The sequence below is a fragment of the Geospiza fortis genome, unplaced genomic scaffold (genome assembly GCF_000277835.1).
Source record: "Geospiza fortis unplaced genomic scaffold, GeoFor_1.0 scaffold488, whole genome shotgun sequence".
Lineage (NCBI taxonomy): Eukaryota > Metazoa > Chordata > Aves > Passeriformes > Thraupidae > Geospiza > Geospiza fortis.
This window is the reverse complement of record NW_005054365.1, coordinates 2547980-2555858: the sequence shown is the minus strand read 5'-3', so window position 1 is coordinate 2555858 and position 7879 is coordinate 2547980.

Sequence of the window (7879 nt, the reverse complement as noted above, 5' to 3'; positions counted from 1 at the left end):
GTCCCTTGCAGGTGCACCTTCCCCCTTGCTAAGGCAAAACCTCTCCAGCTCTGCCCCATGTAATCTTTTTTTGGTGACAGCAAGCAGACCATAGGGGTTTTGATCAAGATGTAGTGGAGATGTGCCTGTGTTTTCCATGTGCAAAGATATCTCTGGAGTCACAAGGCTTCAGATGAGTTCTCTGGGGGAGGTCTTGCTCAGTTGTGAGCATCCAGCATGTCTGGGGTTTCCTGAATCACAGAATCCCAGAATGGTATGGGTTGGCAGGACCTGAAGTTCATCTCATCCGACCTCTGCCACAGGCAGGGACACCTTCCACTAAACCAGGCTGCTCAGAGCCCCATCCAGCCTGGCCTTGGACATGGACACTCCTGACAGTGATTGAACATTGCTGCCAAAGCTGAGAAATAACGCTCCAGGACAGGATATTTACGATACAGATTGTGAAATTAAGTAACTGTCCAATCCATTTATCAGCACGCTCACAATTACAAAATAAGTGAAGAAATAATAGTTATTGCAGTGAAATTGATTATCACCATGCACACCATTATGGCAAGTCACAAACCAGGAAAGGCGGCAGATAATTGTTGCAGTTTGTTACTTGGTGAAAATGGGAATTTTTGGGAGGGGATTGGTGTCTTACAGAGGGCTCATGGGACTCTGGGGCTGGCACAAATGTAGGACAGGAAGTTTACCCTGGTGATCTTCTGGTCTGCTCTCTGGACCACAGAGATCCAGACGTGGAATTCTGGGCACGTCCAATCCCAAGGACTTTGGAGCAGCTGTGCCAGTGGCACCATGAGAGGCAGATGTGCCACTTGCTTGAATCTGTGTTTGCAGGAGTGATTTTCAGAGGAGGTTTCTACGCACATGATGGATCCCTAGACCCCTGGGTGGGAGTTAATAGGAACATGCGTTAATATAATGACCTTTTACTGGGTTTCGTTTCACTTCTCTTTAACCACCTCGAGAGCAGAACCCAGAAGAACTGTTCAGAGAAAAGTGACTACATGTAGAAAAGTGAAACAAATACCGTTACGTGGGGTGCACTAAACCTAGGTAATTAGTTAAATGATGTCATGGACACTCTGTTATTAATAGTGCACATACAACTTAGGTTGTTCTCCTACAGATCACTTCAAAGAGGTGTTCACAATTTTAGCTGAGTCCAAACGTCCTTCTATTCCTTCTAAGACATTTATATTGCAGATATGTCTGTATCTAAACACACATTTCACTTGAAAATAGGTCCCAGAGCCAACTGTAAAGACCTCATCTTTATGTATACATAAAAACCACATTAATGCATCTCAGTTATGAAAAGTTCATATCATAAAAGTGGGCTCTGAAAAAAAAAATGAAGCCCCCATCTGATTTCAGGAATGCATATATGTCAGGGGTTTATGGAAGACATCCCCCAGTGCATTTCTGAAGCACAGACTTAACTATTGACTGCATGAAATAGTTTGTGGTCGGGGATATTTTTGGCAGGTATTTTTCCTGGATGACTTCTTACTCCTTTTTAAAATCCAGCTGTGCCAAGCAGGAGAAATGAGGAAAATCTGGTGTTAGAGAGTGTGTGATTCAGCTGGATTTTGGCTGCATTGCTTTCTCTGAATGAAAGCACCAGGTTTATTCACCAGATTAAAAACCCTTAAACGGTTCCATTTTCCTGCCCTCGTGATCATTGCTATTGATTACTGTGTGTTCTTGAATCTATTTTGTACAGCCCTTGTTTAATATTTAAGAGACATAAGGAGCAGCATGTTGTAATATTTAAGAGGTTAACTTATTGCAGAGAGATAAAGAAAAGGCATGGCTCCAAATGAGGTGGAAATTTGGTCCATTTTATTGATGTGCTGCAATATACATTTAGGGATATACACCGCGCTGTAATATAGATCTTTGGAAAAAAAAAAAGATAAAATATTGGTTATATCTGAGGCCTTTTTATCTTTAGCAGAGGCAGTGCCAAGGTGGTCAGCACCTGCCTGAGAGTGTAGTGGCAATCACACCATGTATGTCAGCCTGTGTGTTCCTGTGTGAGTGTTACAGACACATCTTGCTGCACTACAGGTACCACATTTTTCATGGTTACGTGTCTGGCTCAGGGTCTGGGGTGAAAGATTAGCAGAAAGCTGTTTTGACAACAAATAACGTGTCCTGCTTTGGAACTGGCTGTTTGTTTTGCACCATCCTGACCTGCATCTGCAGGTCAGAAAACCACATCTGCCAACAGGTACTTTTATCTCACATGGCTACAAAAGCTTTGCACACCTTTAGAAGAGGTGCCAGAGTTGAAAGAATGATTTTGATGCTCAAAACAGCAGCATTTTTTCCATGTTAATTCAGGGTCCATAAATGTGATTCTTTGCAAGGCTTGGGTATAGAAACATAGAATCACAGAAAGGTTTGAGTTGGAAGAGACCTTGTCTTGTTCCTCCCCCCTGCCATGGACAGCATTCCTATTATTCCAATACCATGAGTTTTGTTTTATTTAGAGATTGCTAAAGCAGAAGGCCTGAAACCTGCCCAAATGCTCTTCAGAAGAAGAGTGAAGTCCAGGTTTTTTAGGCCTTGGAACTTCTGACTTGAGAAGAAGCAATTATGATTTCCAAGAGGAAATTTAAAAAAAAAATCCTACCCAGAGAAAAGAAGGAAGAAATAATACAGAATAGTAATACAGAATAATCTACAAAGTCTGTAGATGCTCCAAGGTCCATAAGTTGTCACAGAATGATTTTTTGGTTCAAAGGCCAGAATAATATAAACTCATAAAATCACAGAATTATTTGGGTTCGAAAGGACCCCTTCCACTGTCCCAGGCTGCTCCCAGCCCCATCCAGCCTGGCCTTGGGCACTCCCAGAAATCTGTCCCTGCCCTCTGGCCCTGGGAAGCCATTGCCTGGCTGCTGTCCCTGCATGCCTTGTCCCCAGTGGCTGTGCAGCTCTCCTGGAGCCCCTGGAGGCCCTGGCAGGGGCTCTGAGGTGTCCCTGGAGCCTTCTCTTGTGCAGCTGAGCAGCCCCAGCTGTGCCAGGCTGGCTCCAGAGCAGGGGGGCTCCAGCCCTGGCAGCATCTCCGTGGCCTCCTCTGCACTGGCTGCAGCAGCTCCAGCTCCTTGTGCTGTTGGAGCCAGGGCTGGGGCAGCTCTGCAGGTGGGCTCTCACCTGAGCCCAGGGGCACAGGGGCAGGATCCCCCTGCCCTGCTGCCCACGCTGGGGCTCAGCCCAGGGCAGGGGGGCTCAGGGAGCCAGAGACATGCTGAGCTTCTTTTCCACCAGAATCCTCAAGGCATGGGAGAAGCAAATTTGATGTATCAGCTGGTGTCTACATGCCTGCAGCGTCTGTTTGCGTACAGAAATGTTCAGTACATTGGCAAATGGTACTTGACATTTTCAGCATATTTTAGATGCGGCGGGGTTTAGCTGTCCCTCTGTGGCCTGTTCATGCCCTCCATCACTGGAGTGGGGGAGCTGCCTGATACATTTATTCACGTTACTCCTTGGGAATTTAGGGAAAGCGATGACTGTCGTTTGACACAAAAGGAGCCAAGTAGCTTGAGGACAGATTTTTAAATGGTATTTAAGAGACTTGCTTAGTTTTCCATTGAACTCAGAGCTAATTAGGCACCTCAGATTTAAGAAATCTGGTCCTTGGTGGCTTGAGCGAGGTCTGCTTTAATACTGGGAACTAAACTTCTATTTCCCAAGGATAAAGCAGGTGCTTCAGCCATGGGATGGGCTGTTCCATTCCTTGACTGTGTTGTGCAGGTATACATGACAGATTTTAATGAGATTTTGTCCCTTTATGGCACTGGAGTATGTTAAACATCAGGAGAAATAAGCAGGTGTCCTGCTCCAGTGCCTGGTACTGGGCACTAACTTTCAGAACAGGTTGATAAACTCTTTTTACCTCAAATATTTCCTGGCAAAACTTTGAAAGACTCATCGGTTGCTGTGGAGTGATGTCAGGTAATTAGTATGTGATTAAGGGTAATGAATGCCTAACTGTAGTCAAGTTTATAACATGAAATTGTCTTGCTTAGGTTGAGAATTGTAAAATTATCAGGAATAGAAATAAAAAAGATGTGTAATTTTCTGGAGGCTGCAGTGAACCAAATATCTTCACAACAGCCCTTGTAGGGAAGGTCCTGTGGGTTGGTATAAAGATGTACACTATGGGGTGCATCAAATTCTGGGGAAAATGGCCGAGAAGAATAAATCTGTGTAGAGATTTTTCTCCTAGGGGTTTGATCTGAGGGGTGAAGTTTGCAGCTGTGGTGGCAGCCAGCAGCGCCTGGTGCCTACAGTGGGTGTTGGTTGGAGCTCTTGGGTGCAGCTGAAGAAGGAGGTGGCCCTGGAGAGACCTCACCCCAGGTCACCATCCACCCTTACACACAGCTCCCAGGGGCATTGCACAATCCCAGGCAAGGAGTGGCAGGTGGGAAACCACTCTAACTTTTCTTTTCAAGCCCCCAAACCACCTCCTCCTCCTCTGTCAAATCACCACGGTCTGCTCGGTGAGCGGTGCGGTGGGTGCAGTCAGACTCTGTGTCATCCAGGGACAGCTGGTGTCCCACAGGAGAAGAAGAGAGTTGCAGTTAGGCTAGAGCAGTGCCTGGTGAGTTATAACCACTCCTTGTGGCTGCAGGATCACTGGTGAGACCAAAAGTCCATCTGATGAAATGCTGCGGTGCCACACCTTCCTTCCTCCAGCCAGGACCATGACAGCTGTTGTGGTGATGTGCTGATGAATCCATCATGAATCCCCAGGTGTGTGTGGGGTTCTACAAATGCTCTCCTTTGCTGGACTCAACCGACACAACCCAGGCCAGCAGAGATTTCCAGCCATTTCTCTCCAGTCAAGCCCCAATATGGATTGTGTCATTCCCACTCCTCAGCAAGGATAGGTGTAGGTCTGGTGACTCGAGTTGCTTCCTCCCGCTTCCCCAGATGAAAACAAAAACCTCTGGAGCACTTTAATGAAACAGTTTGTCCTTATTAAGTTGAAATAGAAATGCACCTTTCCCCCACTGGAAACGTAACCAGAATGGCACAAGGCTGTGGAGTTTTATTATCTTGGTCTCAGCTTAAAATACTAAGAGGTGCTTCTTTAAGAAAGTTTAAGAGAAGTTCTATAAACCATGTCCATATATAATCCCTTTTGTAAGCATCTAGGAAACTGCAGGACGGAAAGGTTGCCTGCCAGACCTCAGAAAGCAAATACTAATTCAGCAGTCTAGTCACTCTGTCAAACATTTAGTGTATCAGGGTTGATTGTTCCCTGGTAGGTATAGCTCTGGTATATCCGCCAGGCCTTTTGTCATGTTAACTGCAACCGATCAATGGATTGAGGTCAGGACTTCTGATGTAGGTGCAAGCTTAGAGGGAAAAAAGTCTCAAAGATTCATTTTTTCTCGTCTGGTAGCACTCCGGTCACTTATTTTTTCTCAGTTAGCCTCTGCTGCTCTAAAGTGGATATTGATCAGTGCTTTAATGCAAACCTGTCAAATTAATTTTGCAGAGCTGGGATATGACTGGCCTAAAATTGCTTCTGCATCTGTTCTCTGCAGCAAGCCTATGAATTTTAATCATGACCAGAATGGGCTGTTGGCTTTTTTTGTTAGAAACTTGAATAGGAAAGGTTTAAACTGTAAATGCCATGAAATGATGCTGTTTTGTTCTTTTCAGAAACTCATGTGGCTGAGGTCAAAGAAATTATTATGTCTGTGCATTCTTGTCAGATGCTCGGGGAGCTGTGCAGGGTTTTCTTCTTTTGCAAAGCAAAGCAAAGGTATGTAGTGAGCTTGTTAAACATTCCCAGGCCAATGAGGGAACAGCAGGCTTGGTGTCTCCTGCAATGCCAGATACATTAGTATTAATGTACAATTTCCTCTCCAGCCCCCACTCTATGATCTGATTATTCCTGATAACTTTATCTCGCAGGATGGAGAGGGAGACAAACTGGGAGAACAGCATCTATTTCTTTAGTGCAAACTTAAAAAAAAATTCAGAGCATCCCACACACTAGCATAAGGTGAGTGTGGCTGTCCCTGGAGTAGCAATCTTATGGACTGGGGGAAATGCAGATGGTTACAGAAGTTTTTCTTCATCATGCAAAACAGGAGATTCTTCTTCTCTTCATCAATCGAGACAGAGTGTACCGGGCTCTGTTGTGATGTCAACGCCATGCAAAGTAAATAATGAATTTTAAGCTTTGCTCTGCACAGGCGAGACTTGTTCATAGGAAAAAAAAACCCCCACATGTCAGGTTTAATCTGCTCTAGAAAACCTGCAATCAGGCAGGACTCATCCTTCACAGCCCAAACAGTGACATTGACCGTAACAGTTTGATTTTGTGCTGGCTCTTTCTCCAGGTGATTTGAAAGCATTCAGAGTATTAATTATTAAGTGCTGCTTGATCCCTGAGAGGTGGTGGAGAATTTGAAACTGATTTTGGCACTGAAAAAGCTGACACTTGAGGTGGGAGTTGGAGCAAGCCCACTTCTTGTGGTGCTGGAGCAGCCTGGGAGCTCTCCCAAGGGCAGGTCCTGGGTCTGAGCAGGAGGAATAGCATCAGCTGGCTCATGTCTGAGACCTTACACCTCTCCAGCTATTTCAGAAGACAATTTATAACTACTGCCAGCAGTGTCAGCCAACAAAAAGATCTATGCTTTTCCCTGGTGAAATAACTGGCAAAACCTGTATTAGCTACAGCGGTGCAGAACTGGAGGGAAAGGGCTGGTCTGGGACACTCCTGGCTTGATATCCTGCTCCATCCAGCTGTTCCCTGGTATCCACCAGTACCTGAAACCTTGCAGCTTGTAAGGGTTTGATGGTGGCCAGGTCCTCCTCTGATGCAGTTCTCAGGAAGGATGGTTATGTGAAAGCTTTCAGCTGTTGGGGCCAATTCTTCTGTCAGTCCTGTGCTTTTATATTTGGTGTAAGGAAATCACCTTATACACCTAAGGTGTTTTATCTGCATCTTGGCAACACTCCAGAGCTCCAGCCAGGCCCATGGCTCAAACAGGGATCTCTGAAGAACAAGGGTGATGGTAGGAAAAGGGAAAGACCTTTGGCATGTCCATCTGAAAGTATTTATGAACGGTCTGCAGGAGTGTGTCCTGGCATATGAGCACAGTGGGAAATGAACCAGCCACCAAAGCCACACCATTTTTGGTGGCCAGGAGATATCTCCTCATATTGGCTGGCATGTCTCTGCAATTCTTTGAGCCATGGGACACATTCCTGGGGTCCAAAGGTGGAGGTTGTGACTAGCTGAGTCACAACCAGGTTTTACCTCTAGAGATCTTCCTCCTCTCCTTCCTCTGTGTCACAGACAGGAAACCAAGACCTTTGCTGCTGCCCAACATGCTTGGAACCAAAACTGTGGGTTTTTGAGTTGGGTGGGCAGCCTGTATCCCATGAGGTGGTCAGGGAGAACAAGTATAATTGTCCCCTTTGGTGTTATTAAAGGAATTAATAGTACCACTAATTCTGCAGAAGAGGATATTCCATTTCAGACTAAATGCAATTAGTTTTGAATGGTGCCTATTTTAATATTAACTCCACAAGAACAAAATAAGGAGTTCACATGCACTGATTTATAAAACAGTTTTTTCTTGCTATTTTTCATTGTGAGGGTGGGCAGGCCCTGGCCCAGGGTGCCCAGAGCAGCTGTGGCTGCCCCTGGATCCCTGAAAGTGTCCAAGGCCTGGCTGGATGGGGCTTGGAGCAACCTGGGATAGTGGAAAGTGTCCCTGCCCATGGCAGGGGGAGAAATGGATAGGGCTTTAAGATCCTTTCTGACCCAAACCATCTTGTGGTTCTGTGATTCTCTGCTGGAACTTTAGCTGTGACAGCACCAGTGCTGCTT